This window comes from Leptonotus elevatus, chromosome 5 (genome assembly GCF_054856555.1).
Source record: "Leptonotus elevatus isolate MCC_2025b chromosome 5, RoL_Lele_1.0, whole genome shotgun sequence".
Classification (NCBI taxonomy): Eukaryota; Metazoa; Chordata; class Actinopteri; order Syngnathiformes; family Syngnathidae; genus Leptonotus; species Leptonotus elevatus.
In genome coordinates, this window is record NC_141243.1 from 5,285,054 (window position 1) to 5,305,693 (window position 20,640).

Sequence of the window (20,640 nt, forward strand, 5' to 3'; positions counted from 1 at the left end):
TTGTCAAATTAAATTGTCCAAAATGTCTTGGAAAGATTAAGACTCAAGATCCAGGGGCAAGTAAAAGAGAAAATGTGCTCCACTCTGCATTTGTTTGTTTGTGAAAGAGCAGGATTATGCAAAAAGCAGCGCGAGAGCCAAGAAAGAAGCTATTAAAGCAGAAGTTTTCCTGTTCAGTCAAAATATGTCACGAAGGGCTACTATATTATGATGGAGAACAGGATAAGGTGAGGATCCAGGAATTTTTTTGGACCTTCATGTAAATTGATGGAATTTTCCGAAAACGTCCTTAATATTCCGTAATACTTCTCAATATTGTAGACACTCTTTCACCAAAGTTTGTTTCTAGCTTTTTTCTGTACTTTAGCAAATCGCAGTCACTGTGAAAACTTTGGCAGTTTTGCCAATAACAGTTTTGTTTTCTTGCAGTAAGAAGTGGACAGCAACGACAGATTGAGCATTTTGATGCCATTTTAAGCAAAGAAAAAGGTTTTATGGGATGTTTGTGGGCTCCAGGCAATTACCTGTGCTTGTCTAATGGAAAGTCATTTAGTCTTAGGCCATAACAGAAAAAGCGCAAAAATATGCAGATGCTCAAATCGGTGCATTTTCTTTTTTTTTAAACAAATAATTTATATAAAAAAATAATGGGAGAGTAGCTAAATCGCTAAATCGTTCATTGTATTCCGAGCGAAACAATATACAGTAACTCTTTTTGAGTGACAGACTGGATTTGTCCGAAAAAAATAATAGCTGCTGCTTCTGACCCCCACGTTTGCCATGACTGGGCCTTCCTCTACTGTTTCTCTTTCGACACCCATCTTTAGTTTTGATCTTAATACTTTCCAGAGTGCACAAATGAAGTGCATACGACGCAGTACAATGAATAACAGCGGGCCTCAAATTTAGAAGAATAGCTGATGCTTTCCAGGAAGGTTAACTTTAAAAACCTCTGGCACCACACATAGCGACGGGGGGAACAGAAAATGATTGCCAGACTTTTGCACCCAATTAAGGGTATTAAAACTGAGAAAGAAAATAAAGCATAAAAATATTCACTGGGATAAGTAATTACTCTGCAATGTCGACTTGTTACGGGGCCAGATCATGACTATATTATCATCGGCTTCTTTTGTTGACGACTTTTGCATGGTATATGAAAAAGCGCGGAGGGCCATACTAATGAACGCAAGTCAGCCGCAATGAGCCAATGAGGGGAGACGTGAGAGGCGCAAAAATATGTGACTCAGCTCACACGTGCGTGGCACAATGGCAGCTGTTGTGCCTGCTCACAGGTGGCCCTTTAAAGTTTACAAACATGCGCCATAAAGCTGCCATCGAGTGACTTTGCCCTGAGTCATCTTAACTCGCACACAGGCCCGTGCATGCGCACCTGCATCGCTGTGCATGCAAACGCCGCTGCAGTGCGCCGTTGAACCTTTGTGACACGCGATGCTCCGAGTTACATTTTTAAACGTGTAAAACTGGCATACGTGTGGAAATCTTAGCTAACCGATGCAAAAAAGTCGCTGTAATGTGATAAATAAGTAAGACATGTGAATTTGACGACATAGACAAGAGTAACAACTCTTGAGTAGAAATTTGCCTGAGCGATTTGTGTTAGCGTCTCATAAGTGGCTCGTGCTTGATTGGGTCAGCGGCAGTAAAAAGCAACATTTTGCTGGTCTTCATTTCTTTGCCATTGCTTTGCTTATAGTGCACGTCTATCTCACGCACTGATTTCCATTTGCTGCACTCTAAAAACAGTCGGATCAAACATAACCCAAATTGAGTCAAAAATAGACCAACACAACTTGTTTAGTTATTTAACCCAAAAAGTTGGGTCAAATTAAATTAATAGCCCACAAATCAACCCCAAAATTTGATGGTTTGTGGGTTATTCATTTGACCCAACTCTCTGGGGTGTTTAGCCCATAAAGTTGAATTGGGTCAAAAATGAACCAACCCAACTTTTTGAGGTATTTAGCCCATAAAGTTTGGTCAAATAAATAACCCACAAATCAAACCTTTGGGTTGGGTTATTCATTTGACCCAACTTTTGGGGTTTGTTGAGTAACCCAATTGAATTGGGTAAAAAATTTTATTTTGGGACCCAACCAACCCAACTTTTTGAGGTATTTAGCCCCAAATGTTGGGTTAAATTAAATGAATAACCCAGAAACCAACCCAATTTTGGGGTTGTTTTGTGGGTTATTCAACTGACCCAAATTTTTGGGTTGAATAAATAACCCCAAAAAGTTGGTTAAGTCCCCTTTTTGTCCCAATTTGGGTTAATTTGACCCAACTGTTTTTAGGACGCAGCTAACAGCCATTCAGAGCCGACCTTCATTTAATGGCCCGTTCATCCAATCATATCCAAAAAGCATCATGACACAAAAATATCTTAATTCTTCAGTATGCTAAACATAGGTTTTTATTCGCTTTGTCCTTCTCGCATTATGAATGACACGGCTGATGGTGAAGAAGCGAAATGAGATGATAACCAGAGAACCACAAGCAGAACTGAGCCAGATATTGCTCACGGTGACGCAGGAAAAAGTCCAGCTGCTCTGTACAATGTGCCCAAATAAATTACATCCAACAATTCAATGCAACAAACAGATGCCAAGTTGAACGGGCAATTACTTAAACAGCACATACTGTTCTCATGCTGGCAACAAATATACGCTACACTTATTCACTCCGGCAATACCTTCCTGTTCCCTCTCCATCGAGCGTCTGTTGGGGTTTTATTATCGTGCAGTGCGTAATAATGTTAAAATTGTCTGTACAGTTGTTAAAGGTTTTATGATGATGATGATAGTATGAACCTTGAACACATCCGTGCTAATTACGTTATTTCATACGGGGGGAAAAACAGTTTTTGGACAACCACATATTAAAGGTCATTCAAGTATATATATATATCGTCTCCCGCCCACCCAGCCGTGACCTTAATGAGGACAAAAGCGCTACAGAAAAATCCAGGAATGCTGGATAAGAGGTTGGCATAGGCACAAGACTGTTACAGGTTCAAGTATTCCAAATATTGCAAGTAGGAGGTCATTTAGCTTGTAAGGAACTTACAAGCCGGGAGCTGTTCTTGCCAGAGAAGGGCACGTCGATGAAAACAAAATGCGTCCTATTTCTCCAAACAGGCTGGTTATCATCCCAGATGGAACGACGCTTCCCAGGACCCGAGCTGTTTACAAGCTCATGAATTTCTTAATGGAAAATATTCACCTCCAACAAAGTCACCACCAGTGTTGTTGAATGTCTAACAGAGCCGCACACGCGCAAAGACACTCACGTACACACACCTCTCATTTTCCACATAAAACCATAGGTGTCAAACTCCGGTCCTGGAGGGCCGCAGTCCTGCAGGTTTTGGATGTTTCTGTTCTCCAACACAGCTGATATATGATCAGCTCGTCAGCAAGCTCTGATAGCGATCCTGTTGATTGGAATCAGCTTGTGTTGGAAGAGGGAAAGCTCCAAAACCTGCAGGACTGCGGCCCTCCGGGACCGGAGTTTGACACCCATGCTCTAAACAGTGAGGTTTTCAATTACAACCCATTGAATTGTGACATGTCCTCGGTTAATGCGGTAGTGGTGAAAAAACTAAATGACATGGCTTGGCGAAGAGATAATACAGTAGTGCCTTGAGATACGATTTAATCAGTTTCATGATCACGCTCGGAACTCAAAACAGTCTCATCTCAATTCATCATCCCTATTGAAGTGAGTGGACATTCCATCAATTTGTTTTATGTGAAACGTTTTTTGGAATGAGAATAATACCACCCTATATATATAGCATGATCATTTATAAAAGCATACAGTAATTACGTAATTAAATAAATGAAGCAGCTTTTGCCTCACTTTCAATGTACATATTGTGCTGCTCACCTTGGCCACTTGGTGGCAGTATATAGGCCAATCAACGCTTCTTACTTTCCTGACAAGATACAGCAGCTAATCATAGTGCAGCAGGGTGTGTCCTGCCTCGAGCTCTCAAGTCATTCTTCGCAGAGGATAAATAACACAGCGTATGACTGTGAGCACCAAGACGTTGTCCCGTCTACAGGTGCTGCTGCAGTACCGTTTGTCTACGCTGTTGCCTAAGCCACATCGATGCTAATCAATGCCTATGTTAGCATTAGCCTTAAGCTAGCGAACGAAAGGCTAAGCTATGTGTTTGTTTAAAATACAAAATGTGTAAATGATTCTCTTTGTTTTATATGTTGTGTTTTCTGTAAAGCACTTGTGACAGCTAAGGCTGTTTGAAAGCGCGATAAAAATAAAAGTGACTTGACTTATATTTAGTTTGATAGTAATCTTAAACTGGGAGGCAAATAACAGCTCAAAGTCTCTTTTTTAGGAAAAATATTAACACATTTTATCTGATCCTGATAACATATAAAACTCGGCAGGCAATGCAAATAAAAAATAATTGGGCCAACTAACAGCTTGTATCTAAAAAAACAAACAACCTTCCAAGCTGGGTCACTCGTATCTCAAGGCTCCACTGTACATTAAAAAGAATTCCACAATGATGTGACCCGAACATCAGTTATTTAAAACTTGCAACCATACAAAAGAAGACCCATAACTTTAATGTTGGTGCCTTTAATCAATATCTGCTATGAGTTTGAGTACTTGAGTCAAATACAGTAAAAGTAACAAATGCTTATGAAAACCGCATGTTTGTTTACATTTCGTACATCCTTTACGACCCATTATTTGCGTCGCCACGTTTTATTCTGTAAATAAAAAACAGGGGGGCAAGAAGAAAGTGGCAACTGCAGCTACGATATAATGTGTGTTTGCTAACTTAACCCGTAGCCATTCCGTTTATTGTGTATTTAAAAAACCAGGGGTGAGCTGTAAACCCTTTGGTGAACTCTCCTAAAGTTTCTTTATGATGTTTTTGCATGAAATAGTAATAAAAAAAAATATTGTCAGAAGGGTTGCATTTTTACGCCATAAAAAAATACTTGCTAAATTGGCCGTACTTTATGATGATAATATTGTAGGATGAATGGCATATAAAAGCGGGCATGGAACCGGCCTCACTTAAGATGAGTTAAGTTTGAAATCAGAATTTACTCAATTGTGTGTCGATGTAATGAATGAAGCAAGATGGCACGAATGTTCAAATACATTTTTGATCGTATTATCACCGTGACAACAAGCACATTAACGATCCACTTTTCGACTGTGACTGAACGATTCTGAAAACGGAATTGCCATCACCCCCCCCCCCCCCCCCCCGCTCTCTATTGCAATTGCGGTTTATTATGCAAATTTTTTTTCAAGGTCCTCTCTTCCCATGTATTTATTTTTAATTTTTATCAAACAAGCAATAAATTAAGTGTTTACTAAGACTTTGCAAAATACTCGTGGGCCGTTAAACATACGTCCGTATAAAAGTGGACTGCACCTCTTAAGCGCTACGTTGCGATGCCAATTCGAATTTGATTAATTGTTCAGTCCTCATGTGAAACCGCATTGCCTCTCACTGAGAGCTGTTCCTAATATTTTAGCTTTAGCTCCAGGGGAGGGCTGAAATATTCGAAGCTCTCCCGGCGTGACGCAGCGTTTGTGACTACCGGAGGATGTGAGGTTAGCAAGCATGCGCTTTTGCCTGTTTGTGTGCCAGTTGATGTGTCATAACTGCAGTCCCTTTCAAGAGCTCCCCAGCTGGGCAGCTGAAAAATGAAAATGTCTCCGCGAGGGAAGCGAGCGTGGATTTGCCAGGAATGTTCACACAAGAAAGGTTACAAGGACCGCTCTTGTTTCCGCTCGCCGTCCCACTCACTGCGAGCGTTCGATGTGGTTTGCATTGTGACGGTTCTACAAAAGGCAGTGGAGCAAAAAGTGCCATTTATTTATTTCACCAGCCATGCAGGGGGGGGGGGGGGGGGATACCATGTACTCCAGGGCTAATGAATGTGGACAAGCAGTCATAAACTGGAGGGAAACTTTCCAAACTATGTCCTTCAAAGTGATTTAAAGAGCATTTGAGCACATGCCAAAGCCTGATGACGCCCGTGTGCTTCATGTACGATGTTGGACTGCAGCGTGATCAATCTCAAAACAATGCAGTTGACTAAGCATGATTTATTTCCTTGTTGAAACACTTTATTATTACAAAAAACAGGGAAAGAAATTATTCTGGAAAAAAAAGGGGGGGAGGGGGGAATCTACAGCTGTAGCTTTCTGTAGGCGTAAAAAGCAGGATTACATTGAACGACATTCCATGAAACAAAAAATACCTGTACTGGAATCACTGATCTGTATATATAACAGGATAGCCGATAGCCTGTACGCACCCGTGCAAACCGTTGAAGTCACAGGGGGGGCCATCTTGCTCCTCCCCATCTCGCGAACAGACTACTGTATAAACCAGGGGTGCTCAAGTTGGGTCCTCGAGAGCCCCTATCCAGCCTTTTTTCCATGTTTCTCTCCACTAACACACCTGGTTCATGATCAGGATCGTTATCAGGCTTCTGCAAAGCTTGCTGATGAGCTGATCATTAGATTCAGCTGTGCTGCAGGAAGGAAATATGGAAAACAGGCTGGATAAGGGCTCTCGAGGACCGAACTTCAGCACCCCTGGTATCAACTATACAGTACACGTACAGATGAGACATATACAACTCGTAGGCAGTTTGTATAAGGCCGCGGGGAGTGTGTGTGTGTGGGGGGGGGGGGGGGGGGGTTATGGCGGGGTGGTCAATGTTTTTTAACAAGTAAAAATTTAATTAAAATTAACAAGCAGACGGTATGTGCTGCTTTAAAGACCTCCTTTTTCTTTTATCGCTCAGTTCCTTAGACCCCAATATTAGATTTGGCAGAGGCATCTTTTTTTTAAATTACGGTTATAATTCTTTAATTTAAAAAAATATACAAGTTTTCTCCTGTAAACATCATTAAGCATATCATTTATACATGTATTTAAGGCAAGTTGTAAAATGTCTGAAGTCCTCTTGTTTATGTTTAACAAATTTAAAACATCATAAATCATACTGTTTCTAATAAGCACTGTCTCAAATGTTTTCCAATTTTGATACTGTAAATGTATAGGATCGTATGCCGAGAAACGTTTCTCGGGAGGAGCAATATGGCGGCCTCGCGACTTCAAAAGTCTTGGCCTATCGGCTATCTGGTCATATGTCCAGATCAGTGACTGGAATACACACTGTTTTATTCTTCTTCTTTTAAATTGATACGGTCTCTGACTAAACAGTGTGCCGCCATCTAATGGTCCACAGGAAATTTACACCCCAAAAAAGATGAGAGTTCGACCAATCTAGAGTTTTTACTGTACTAAAAAAATATTATATCAGCAGGGCGCATTTGAAACCCGCAATAGTTGTTTGTTTTGTTTTTTTACTGCATTAACAGCAGTTGCTTATGGAGCATTACAGTATTCACTGCCTCAATTAGGACTCATGCTGAACCAAGTTGCATTGTGTGCCTTTCCAACCTGCCTGAGCACATTGATTCATCATGTTCCTAAATGCTTCCTGTGACAAGTGATGAAAGCAAAAATAACCTTGCCTTTGCTCCATCTCCTATTTGCGTGCTAATTTAATATCCTGCGAACAAGAGGAAGAGTACCGTGACCCCGACCGAGCCTTGTTTGTACTCGCCCACTTTTATTAAGTTCTTGATGGATTGGTGGAAAATGCACGGCGACTTTGATATCTTTGCAGGTCGCATAGACGTCAGAGGATATTTTTGCCACGGCCGGAAGCAGCGATTAGACGTGAGCTGACCAGGCTTTCACTAGGACATTTATAAAAGAGCGAAAAGGGAATAAATATATCAGTTTCTACGTGCTTTCAACAACAAACATTTGGCAGAACATTGCTATTAACGTAGGCCTAAATATGATTGTCTTAAGTACGCCAGCACCATCTAATTAGAAACAATGAAAAATCGATTTGTACTATAACACAGTGGTGCCTTGGGATATGAGTGAAAAAAAAAATCGTAACCACTCTTGTAACTCAAAACACTTGTATCTCATATCATATTTCCCCAGGGAAATGCAAATATAGCTAACTACATTTGTTAACAAGTTAACCGATAACCTAAAAGTTAGCATAGCGTATTTTTCTTTTGCCAGTAGCCAATTGTTCTTCTTCTTTGTATTTGTATTTTCCGGCATTCTGGATACATGTGTTACAGTGCTGCCTCTCGCAGGTCAATCCTGGTACTACGACAGCCATCTGGTTTGGGAGAGGAGACTTGTGATGGTCGGTGATGATATTGCCCATTTTTGCACGTCATGTATGGCGAACTCACACATTTTAACTCATTCACTGCCATTGACGGCTATAGACGTCAAAAATTAATTTGAACTATTTCTATTAGTTTAACATTGTTTTCCACTTTTGTTAACAAGAGTATAAAAACCTAGAAAAAAATGTACATTTAGAACAGATATAAAATTTTTGATTAATCGTGAGTTAACTATTGAAGAAGAAAAAAAATAATCACCTGACGCCCCTAATTTTTTAAATAATCTTTTCTTTAAAAAAATAAAAGATTATTAAAAAAAATACTCTTGTTAACAAAAGTGGAAAAAAATGTTAAACTAATAGAAATAGTTCAAATGAATTTTTGACGTTTTTAGCCGTCAATGGCAGTGAATGAGTTAAAATCGGTTAAGGTCTGTATGAGTATCCTGCTTAGAGGATAAGAGGGGAGCGGCTCTTATTGAAAGCTCAATTGGCCTGGTTGAATGCCCGTGTAGATTAATCACATCTCGGCACTGAGATATTTTTTTTATTCATATATCAAAATAAAGTGAATGGTTATAGCTGTATGCTGAGGGTGAATGGAATGACGTGCAATTTAATAAAAAAAAATAAAAAAAGATACGCAGTGAATAGGTGATACACAGGAATCTATGCAGAAGGTCACTTTGAATGAGAAATGCATGTTTAAAAAAAAAAAAAGTGAGTGAAAAGTGTTGATTGAAACTAACAGATGTTGCATTGCTTTCCTTTTCCACACAATAAGATCTTTATCTTGGACTGTGAATTAAGATTACGTAACTCTGCCTGAAGAGGTTGACAAGTGGACTGAGGAGAAAGTGGTGGGCTGGTTATGTGAAAGCACAGCCATGCTGCTACTGTTCAGATATGATATACAGTGCGTAACTACCAACATGTCAACGTGCACGAAACAACTGATGCCAGCGAATGCCGATCATATTGTGAGAAATCATCAAACGCGTTAAACTGTTATGTAACAGCAAGCTGTATTCAGGACAAAATGGTTTGAATTCCTAGCCGTCATATCATGGAGGAGCACTTTTCTGGGGCACAATCATTTTGGTTTCCAAAAGCTTTTTATCAAATGAATTCATATATGCCAGTCATACTCACTATAATGTTTCCTTGGAAACTTGGGCTGAGAGAGAAAGGAGAGAAATCGGCAGCATCGCATAACAGAAAAAGGACATGGAGAGGTGGCAGCAACACGGTCAAAGTTGGATTTAGGACCCCAAGACCATACTCGCAAATAGTAAGTTCAAAAGAAGGACGACGCCAGGAATAAATAACAAATAAATAACAAAATGGAATCAAATCTAGCACTTCAGCTAGCCTACTGTTAATATCAAGTCAACATCACCATGAGGTGCCTTTCAGACTTCCAGTTAAAAAAAAAAAAAAGAGAGAGACTTCCACATTTACCCCCCCCCCCGTATATCTTATTGAAAACTGACAGAGTACAGCACAATGGAAGATGTCATTGATTTGCATATCTAGTATTGAGATTATGAATGTCTTTATTAAACTTAACTCATTCACTGCCAATGACGGCTATAGACGTCAAAAATTCATTTTAACGATTTCTACAAGTTTAACATTTTTTCCCCCTTTTGTCAACAAGAGTGTGAGAAACTAGAATGTTTTATTGTACATTTAGAACAGATATACAATTTGTGATTAATCGTGAGTTAACTAGTGAAGTCATGCGATTAATTACAATTAAAACAATTAACCGCCTGACGCCCCTAATTTTTAATAATCTTTTTTCTTATTTTTAATCGCAAGGCCATTAAAATGTTTAATTATAGTTAAATTAATCACATGACTTCAATAATTAACTCACGATTTATCACAAATTGTATATCTGTTCTAAATGTATATATATTTTTAGATTTTTATACTCTTATTAACAAAAGTGGAAAAAAGAGTAAAGCTAATAGAAATAGTTCAAATTAATTTTTGACGTTTTATGGCAGTGAATGAAAAAAGAAAGGTATCTGTGTAGACTGAACCAAGAGTGTATAGATAAGAGTACAGAGTCTATATTTGTTTATGTTAAACATTGTTAAGAGATTTAACTGTGCGAAGAGAGGTGTGGAATGAGCTGCAGCAATTCTGAGATTAAAGTCAGAATTCTCACTTTAAATTTACTTTCAAATACTACCAAAATTCTAACAATAAAGTGAGAATCCTGCCAAACTTTTTTTTCTTTCTTCACTGGCCCTAATCCTCTTCCGTAGACATCCCAAAAACGTAAAAATGTAAAGGAAAAAAAAAAAAGACAAAAATGGACATACGTGTTTTTCACATACCAGCGACGTCATTTTTCAATCATCGATTGATATTTCGCCATGACAGAGTGGGCGTCACAATTTGCGGATTTTCCCTGATTGGCTATACATTCCGCCTGGGGGCCTGACCTGCCACATGGCGTGTCAGCTTTCTGGCCGCTCCCATGAGAGGCTTGACAGCGAGGCGACGGAGTGCCAGCATCCCGCAGAGTGTCCAGAGTGCTCCCGGACCCAAGCATGCTTCCAGGCCCCAGCACGCACACCAGCCCATCGCAGCCATCATGCTACCCACAGGGCCTTCTCAACCATCGTGCTTTCATTAGGCCCGTTTATTTGCCATTTTCCACTGCTGGGTATCGCACCCATTTGCCATCAACTCCGACTGTTGAGGATTTTTTTTTTTTTTATCAGGATGTTCATAGCTACTGTCATGAACTTAAAACTACAATTATACTATATTATATTATATTATATTGGATATGATTAGTAAAAAAAAAAAAATAAGATGTACAGTATATAAAATACTTTTTTTTTCTTTTCTTTTTTTTTTTTACACATGCAGACATATTTATACGTTGACTGGATGATGTCATATACTATAGTTGTTAAGTCTTTGTTCAATTTTAATTTCCATATCTATTCAAAATGATAGAATACATCATGATTGGGATTCGTAGTTTGAAGATTATATAGTGGCTAACTTAGTGAGAAATAAGCAAGTCTCGCATCAAAATGTGAATTTTTGCGAGCCTAATGGACACAATGACTAGCAAAACTGCCAGCGGGCCCACTGCATTTATACAGGGATTAAATAACCAAAACGGAATTCTGTCATTTGGGAAGGAGAAAAAAATAAAAAAATAAAATAAAAAATAACAACTCCTTTGCTCCCAAATACGTATAAATACGTTCTATTTTAAATATTACCATGCTCCCAAAGGCATATTTATGTGTGTTTTTCTGAACTGAACAGAATGCTTGAAGCAATGGTAGTTATTACAAAAACGGCCAGCAGGTGGCAGCAGAGTATAAGAGATCAACCAGGGCCATGTTGCAAAAAGCTGTTTTAAACAGCTTTGTGAATAACGATGAAACTTTGCTATATTCTAATGCTAATTGCTGCAAAACAGAAACAGCTCAAAAATAATAATTCAAATAATAATGATAATAATAATACAAAGTAAAATTCAGCAAAAACCCTGCTTAGCAAATGTAAATGTAATAGTGCTTTAACGTTTTTTTTAATGTGCAGTAATTCTAATCTATTTTTAGTTTGACAGTAAATACCACTCTAAATTCTCTAAATATACCGCCGGGGCGATATTGCAATATGCAACAGAAAAACTTGAACACCTCATGGCCTCAGGGCCAGTTTGGTTATAATATAATATAATTTCCTATTAAGTTCTAATGGGAAGACACTGCAAACATGACGTATCATCACAGCATAGAAAAGTTGCAAGGAAATGTAGCAAAGTTGTCCCCCCCCCCCCCCCCGCCCTCCCCTTTTTGGTTTCATAGGGCAGCCTTAAGAAAGAGTCTGTAAGTTTGAAGCAACCTGTCACTGTCAACGCAACATGTGACAAAAGAACAGGAACGCGCGAGCCGCCGCGCTCCTCGCGCAAGATGGATGGACGCCAACCAACGGGGCGGGGGGGTGGGGGGGGGGGGGCAGCGTGCCTTATAATCTGAAAATGAGGGCTAGCACAGCGCAGCTCATATCACATTCTATCAGGGACGGTATTAGCATGCAAATTGAACTGCCACTTTTGACAATATAGACGTGTGACACCAGAGGTCTTATCACACAGCCTGGTGAAATACTGTACAGCTTTTTGAGTACACCACATGCCCGCGGGCATCTTTAGTCATTCCAGTCCTTCAAATGTGCTGCTGGTGACTTTTTGAAATAGATTCAGGTAAAAGGGGACACACACACCGACACGACCGGAATGAATTTGTGGCGGCCAATGTGACACGCACACACTTTCCCTGAAATGTGTTCGTTATTTTGTGATGAAAAGAGCTTATTTTGCTACACAAAAGTGCCCAACCTAAACATACGGCCTACCTAATGATAACCGCCTCCTTGACTAATTGAACTCGGAAGGCTCAAAATAATCCACTCACCTTCACATCTATGGACAGTTTAGAGTCTTCAATGAATGTAGCATGCACTTTTTTTCTTTGCCAGGATTCAGCTGTGAGGTTGCGCACCTTGTCTGTAAGACAAGATGGAATCATTTAGATTTACTCATCATTTTTTTGAACAAGGGTGGCAATGCTGCATGAAATCATCTTTGACAGCAACCAAAACAACATATAATCATAATTAATCGCATGACTTCAATAGTTAACTCACAATTCACAATTCAAATTTGATATCTGTTCTAAATGTACAGTAAAATAGTTTTATTTTTAGTTTTCATACTCGTAACATAAAAGTGGGGGGAAAATATGTTAAACTAATATGCAATATAGCAATATGGCTGCATCTTTTAGTCATTGATACATTCATTTCATAATTTCATAAAACGGAGTTAAAATTAAAAAATGAATGTGATATTGATTTGTGTTGAGCTCATTTTTCTGCCACTAGATGGCATAATTGCATTTGTAAGACGTTGGGGACAGCGCGGTGCATTTTTCTTTTCATATTCAGATCTATTTCATCTTTAACATGAAGTAACTTGTAAAATTCTGCAAATTGTTCACATTGTAAAGTACAACTTGACCCCAGTCTCCACAAATATATGCATTAGTATTATATTTATTACTGCTAAATTTTGATGTGGACGTGTCTGCTGCGTTGGGACTGAAATCCCCCCAGTACAGGCTTTCCAAGTCATTAATTGCGTGTTAAAAAAAAAAGAGTAAATTAACTCAAAATGAAAGCACTCATTTTGACACCCCTAATACATATATATATATACATATATATATATACAAGTACGTTGAAATGTGAGTGATTGCAAAGACTTGCCCGTGTGAACAAATGTGGGCGCCCCTCCAACATGTATTCCTGAGATGCCTGTTCTGGAGACACAACCAGATGGGTCTGAACTAGAACCAGATGGCTGGCTGAAGGTAACATGGGCTAGGTAGCGCATGCTTACACGTTACACACACACAAACACGCATGGACACAGGCACGATACTGTATCGCTACAATCATCACAAATTCACATATAAATGTGAGCATGTGACTGCGTGGAGGGAAATAAGTGTATGAAAATGTAGATGGGGCTAAGAAAACGCTTTCTGCAGCCCAACACATAGCATACAATATGATTGATAAAGTTTTAGATTTACGTGTAATTTACCAGATCTGTAGCACACTTTCTGGTCGTTCCTTCATTATAAATGACATTGGATTAAACAATATGGATTTTAAAGGGAACGAGGAGCAGCCGCTTTCATTAGGCTGCAAAGCTAGTGCTCACACCCACAACGGCCCAGAAATGTGAAAATACCAATACTGGGTGTAGCATGTCTTTGCGCCAGAGTCACACCCAATTATACATTTGTACCTTAGAGCTCAAAGGAAACTTGCTAAAAATGTAACGCAAAGCTGAACATGTTTTTGGGCGAGTACAGACACCAGGTATCATTATTGTGATTTCAAAATATCAGTACTTTTTTTACGACCAGGAACTACAAATTAGAAGTGTCAAAAGTAACCCAATTATGCATTAAAAATGGACCGATGCAATTTATGGGTCAATTTGACCCGACTCTCTGGATTAAGAGCCAATTCTTGACTCAAAGTTGGGTCAAATTGACCCAAGTAGAGGATCGGTCCATTTTTGACCCAACTGTTTTTAGAGTGTAGCATTGTTTTATTCCAATTACAAAGCCATGCTATATAATATAAGCCAAGCTATTATTTAATGTCATGTTGAAGAATGAGCCTGCTTGCGTGTTATGTTTAGACATCTGCTGAGTTTTGCTTGAAGACAAAAACCATACATTCAATTTTGTCACACACATGCACATGCGCCAAAAAGCGAAACGAAATGCTGCTGTGGGTTTTTTTTTGTGTGTGTGGCAAAACAAGCAAGCTTTATACTGTATGATCGAGACATCACCAACTTTTTTTCAAGTGAAAACTATTTCTTACCAAATGACACCATTTTAAAATAACAATCATCTTATTTTTTTTTTATTATCAATGCTAAATTGTTGAAAAAAAAATCACAAGACTGGAACAGTTCCAAGGTTCTCCGTCTGCTTGCAAAGTGACGCAACACGGTGTTGCTGCAAATGTTACAAATGACAAGCGATGTGCCATTTTCATTTTCGAAACGCTCATTATACCGTTTTTCCACATTGAGGATTTTGCAAGCTCACATTGCCGTTGCTTTTTATTGACCTATCAAAGGCCCAACTTTTTTGGACTCAAGATAAAATGGTAAGTAAAAGAAGTCAATTAGGTTTTGAACGCGGACTAAAACTAGAACATCTGCAAGTGAAATAAGATGAAATTAAAAATTTAGAATGCCCCAAGGATAAAAGTGAGGTAAGCTTTCGCTTGTTCTGCATATTATTCCAGGTTGCAGGTGCACCGCAATAAAAGTGGGATTTTCCACCCTGAGTAAGAACAGCCGGCATCATCAATGCGATGCAGGCCTTTCGGTGGGTTCAATAGAGGCGACGTTAAAAGTCGGCAGCCAGTCGACGCCGGCCAATTAAAACAACAATGCGCTCTATGTACGTAAATAAAGAAAAAGCCTGCATTTATGACACCCATCGGCAAGAAAGGTCCAGCACTTTGCGTTGTGACCTATTATCATAGCTAATAAATGTGTGTATTTAAGTGCTACAACATCAAACTAGAATCCAACTCAATAGTGTGCAGGGGGGAAAAAAATCATGAAAACCACACTTTGGCAAGCAGCACTTTCTGCAATCAGCAGTTTGTGTGTTCTGTCAAGAGCGAGGCAGCAGAGGACAATGGGTGAGTTTTATTTTGAATGCAAAAAGACAGATACACTTCTAGGGTTGTTATGGACAATCTTGTCACTTTGCCATTTTTTATTACGCTATGAGAGGAAACGCTTCGGAAGAAGTTACGGAAGAAGATTAAGGCCAGTGAAGAGTAAAAAAAAAAGTTGGCCGGATTCTGACTTTATGCTCAGAAGTAAGAATTCTGACTGTAAAGTCCGAATTCTGATTTTAAAGTGAGAATTAGCACTTTAAAGTCAGACTTTAAAGTGAGAATCCTGACTTTAAAGTCAGAATTTACTTAAAAGTCAGGATTCTGACTTTAAAGTCTGACTTTAAAGTCTGACTTTAAAGTGATAATTCTCTCTTTAAAGTCAGAATTCTGACTTTAAAGTCAGAATTTACTTAAAAGTCAGGATTCAGACTTTATGCTCACAATTCTGACTGTAAAGCCAGAATTCTGACTTTACAGTGAGAATTATCACTTTCAAGTCAGACTTTAAAGCCAGAATTCTCACTTTAAAGTAAGAATTCTGACTTTAAAGTCAGAATTTACTTAAAAGTCAGGATTCTGACTTTAAAGTCAGCACTTACTTAAAAGTCAGGATTCTGACTTTAAAGTGATAATTCTCTCTTTAAAGTCAGAATTTACTTAAAAGTCAGGATTCTGACTTTAAAGTCAGCATTTACTTAAAAGTCAGGATTCTGACTTTAAAGTCTGACTTTAAAGTGATAATTCTCTCTTTAAAGTCAGAATTCTGACTTTAAAGTGAGAATTGTGGGAAAAAGTCAGAATCTTGCCAACCTTTTTTTCCCCTCTTCACTGGCCCTAATCCTCTTCCGTACAAAGTTCAAATGATGAAAAGATAAATTAAAAAAATTAGCAGCAGACTTACAAAAACAAACACACAAACAAAAAAAAGCTAAATGTTTTATTTTGGTGGTAGAATTACTACATTATTCTGGTAAAGTACAAGTTACAATTTTAATCCTTATATTTTGACTTTTTCTTACAATTATGTTAGTGGAATTTGAAGTCACCTCAAACTAATTTTCCCGTTGAAAAGTAAAGTGAACGAATGTGCTCCAGCCAGATGTGGAAAGTGACATGCTACATCTAACCTGCTTACTTGAGTAACTTTTGAATAAATTGTAGTTTTGACTTTTGACTACTTTGTAGCACAGAGTAATCATGTTGGCACGCGAGCCACACCTTATGTAAAAGTTGACCTCTCACGGCCAAATATCGCTATGCAAAATGTAAAGCACCCAATATCTCATATGACCTTTTCTGTATGACTTGCATTCATTTCACACCCGTCTAGTGTGCCAATGACACCTGCGGTGCTGCCCGGCAGTAGCCAGCCAAAGCCCGCGTGGACTTTATGACGCTCCTACGCCACGTGTCAATTGTGTGTACTCATTCTGTGTGCGTCATTTATGAAATGATTAACTTATGAGTGTCCTAAGAAGAAGATGAAGTCTATTACACTGAGACGGGCAGGGGGCGTGCAAGTGACCTTTGGAGGGTTGTACAATTTTTTTTTATTGAAATAATGGCTAAACAATAAATCACACATTATGAAACCGTTGTTTGTCTGCAATGCGAATGCCAATCACCATAAAACGTTTTGACATTTGTGTATGAAGAATCATTTATAAACCACAAATTTACATAAATAAAAATGATTATGTGAAATTGACATTTTAAATAACACAATTAGGATTTTCCTATGGTGCAAGTAGCATAAAAGATGTCTTACGTTACATTTAGCTTGATTCAGGAAAGCGCAAATGCCTTTTATTCTTTTTCAACACCTGTTAATATTTTATTATTGGGAATGTACCCAACAATTAACTGCCACATCTCAGCAAGCTACATTGTTTTTTTGTTTTATAAAACGGTTCTTAATTATCCCCCTAATTTCTGAACGCGCTGCTACCTGTTTCTTATTAGGACCTTATTCTGACTGCAAACCCTCAAAAACGAGCTGTTAGTTCAAATAAAAACAAAGATCATGCAGCAATGTCCATATATATTTTGAAGTAAATTTCAATTCAGCTATCATTGAGTCCATGCCACAAGTTGGGAGTCTTCAGGAAGAGTGGATTCAAATTGTAGGCGAGAGTTACAAATTCCGACATTTTCTGTGTACCTTAAACGCATCTGTAGTTGGAGCAGAAGCTCCATGCCGCGTCCCAATGGAAGGCGAACGTTAGTTTTACCGGAGATTTTTTGCCGCAGCGAAAAGTGGACGGGAAGGATCGTGGTTTTTTATGAAAGGGGCATCTTCCCCGCATCTTCACAGCAAACTTAGCCAAGTGCGCCTAAACGTCAGACTTCATCGCAGTCGCGAGGCTGATCACAACTTGTGTCACGACATTTCAATTGAAGCTAGGCTAGCAGTGCTAGGCTAGCACGCAGCATGCTCTCTGTGTTCATGTCGACAAGATCTATCAAATAAAGGCATTGATTTTGCTGGAGTTTTCTGCATTCTATGACCTTGGCTTTTGTTTACTGTGAGTGAGACGACGTAAATGCAAACGGAGCGACCAACAACTTACCGACCGCAGGTGTAGAGGCGCGTGACCTGGCAGAATGGGGCGCGTCTCGTAGTATGACGTCATCCAAGGATAACGTCATAATAATCATTTGTTTTATGTAAATTATGTTGTTGAATTTTTGTTTTGAAAGGCAACAAAAGTACATTCACAAACTTAAAATAAATGAAATAAAGAAATGGACAATGCCTGGAGATGCAAATTCATTAATCGCAAATCATTCATATTCAAAGTGATTGGCTGCAGTGGAGATAACGCTAGCAGCAGTTAAACGCGCGTGGCGCGGTTTCGGAAATACAACTTTTATTTTCGACAAGTTTTACGTAGAAGCTGTTTGGTTTAGTAGGATTAGAAAATGCGACATTGACCGATAGTTGATGTGGCTTTTCAGCTTTTGCCCTTGAACCTGTCAAATGTAGGGATGTATTACACTGCCCCCTGGTGGCTAGGGTGCACAACTGCACAAACCAAAAGCAAAAAAAATTAAATAAATATCATTAAGGTTGTAATGAAAACCAATTTGAATCAGAAAACCGGTTTTGAATGAAATGATGTGCACGACCCAACTCGAATCATTCCACTTTAAAATGTGTCGTCCTTGAATTGTATCGCGCTTTGTGTGTCTTTTATTTGAGATATTCACACCCCTAATATTAATAAATATATATATATATATATATATATATTCGTGTACAAGTACTATTTTTCTTGTGTTTTAGCCTGGCCTGTAATGGATTACCATTCATTTCAACAGCAAAGTTGATTTGAGATAAAGGCGTTGTCACAGAACGCATAAAACGTGTAAGTCAAGGTACCGCTACGCATTACGTGTTGCTCAGTTGACAACACGCTCTCGGATGCAAAGCGGCCGCTATCATGATATCGTCCTGGCGTGACAGCTCAATGCAAATGAAAACGAGACGCCCACATTGCGTTGACCCCTCTGCGTGTTTGCCGGCTTGACCGGCAGGTGAACCTCTCAAGCCAGCTTTGTTTCCAAACACAAGGTGAATCCCTTTCTCCTCCGCTTGACACTATTGCGGCCCCCGAAGGACGTACTGTAGGAGCGGTCTTCTTCTCGAGTGTTATTGTGGTGTGGCTTGCCTCCAAAAAAGGGAAATGTCCACAGTGATACAAGAAACATTCCATTTTGAATTTGTTAGCACTTGACTTTGTTTCATCCATGCTGACATGTATAATAAATAAGTAGGCGAGTCCCTGACATGGTATTTTCTGTTTTTTTAGTGGCATTTTATATGTATAGTAGACAATATGGTAGAGGAAGAAATTAGATTTTTATGAAGGTACATTTGATTCACTATGGTACGTACGCGCTTAACTTTTTAGGACAATGCATTTACATTTAATCTTTAACTCATTCACTGCCATTAACGGCTATAGACGTCAAAAATTCATTGGAACTGTTTCTATTAGTTTAACTTTTTTTCCACTTTTGTTAACAAGAGTATGAAAACCTATTTAAAAAAATGATTGTCCATTTAGAACTGATATACAATTTATGATTAATCGTGAGTTAACTAGTGAAGTCATGCGATTAATTACGGTTAAAAAATGTAATCGCCTAATTTTTAATAATCTTTTCTTTTTTTAAATCGCGTCAGGCGATTAATTTTTTTATTGTAATTAATTGCATGACTTCAATAGTTAACTCACGATTAATCGCAAATGTTATATCTGTTCTCAATGTACAATATTTTTTTCCTAGGTTTTCATACACTTGTTAACAAAAGTGGAAAAAAATGTTAAACTAATAGAAATAGTTCAAATGAATTTTTGACGTCTATAGCCGTCAATGGCAGTGAATGAGTTAATGGGGAAGATTGCAGTTTTGAAATTGCTAGCAAGATTTGAATGCAGCCGCTCTCGACTAATTAACAATCACATTAACAAGCGAGTACCGAATAAACGCATTGGATACCAATTGTACTTTTCTAAAGTCTCATTTATTCACGTCTTTAAAGACATTATCTACTGTATGTATTGAGCCGGAGTGTACGCAGGTGCGTTGAAAGACCAGCGTTAACCCACGGAAATGTTTCGTTTTTAGTTTAAAATAGCTCCCTTCGACTTCAAAGTTGCTTATTATACTTTGGCCAACCATAAAATCCGGGTCGTTTTTCTTGCTTAGCTCCAGTAAATCCATCCGTATTGCGTCATACTAGCTAGCTAGCGCTAAGCTAACCTGTGACCGAAGTCGCGTCTCATGCTCCTGTGACGGCAAGAGAGGCCAGCAGTAAAGTAACAAACTCAAGTTACTCAACTCAACTCGGCTTTATTTATAGAAACAAATCAATTTAGCATTAAGCTAGAAGTAGACACACTTAATTTTTACACCCGTGCTTTAAATCACGGAAATATGTGGACGTCACGCATGACCGGATTTTGTGTTACTTTAGAGGCCTATTTTTCTGAATTCCAAAATGCTCAAGCTTCAGGTTGATTCAGGGTTCATTAGCTCTCTGCCAAAACAACAGATGTAACGGCGCCTTAAAGTAACAATACGGCCGCGCAGTGCTGTCGCGTCTCCAAGA

General features: G+C 38.7%; 1 long non-coding RNA gene across 1 annotated transcript in view; it reads right to left on the reverse strand.

Annotated features, from left to right (window-relative positions):
- The window catches only part of LOC147173451 (uncharacterized), a 38,660-nt gene extending 20,513 nt beyond the window's left edge, over positions 1-18,147 (reverse strand). The window contains exons 1-2 of the long non-coding RNA XR_015094782.1: positions 18,092-18,147; positions 12,713-12,804 (exon numbers count right to left, since the gene is read on the reverse strand). This is a non-coding gene — a long non-coding RNA (uncharacterized LOC147173451). The remainder of the gene's footprint in view (positions 1-12,712; positions 12,805-18,091) is intronic.
- Between the last annotated feature and the right edge of the window lie 2,493 nt (positions 18,148-20,640).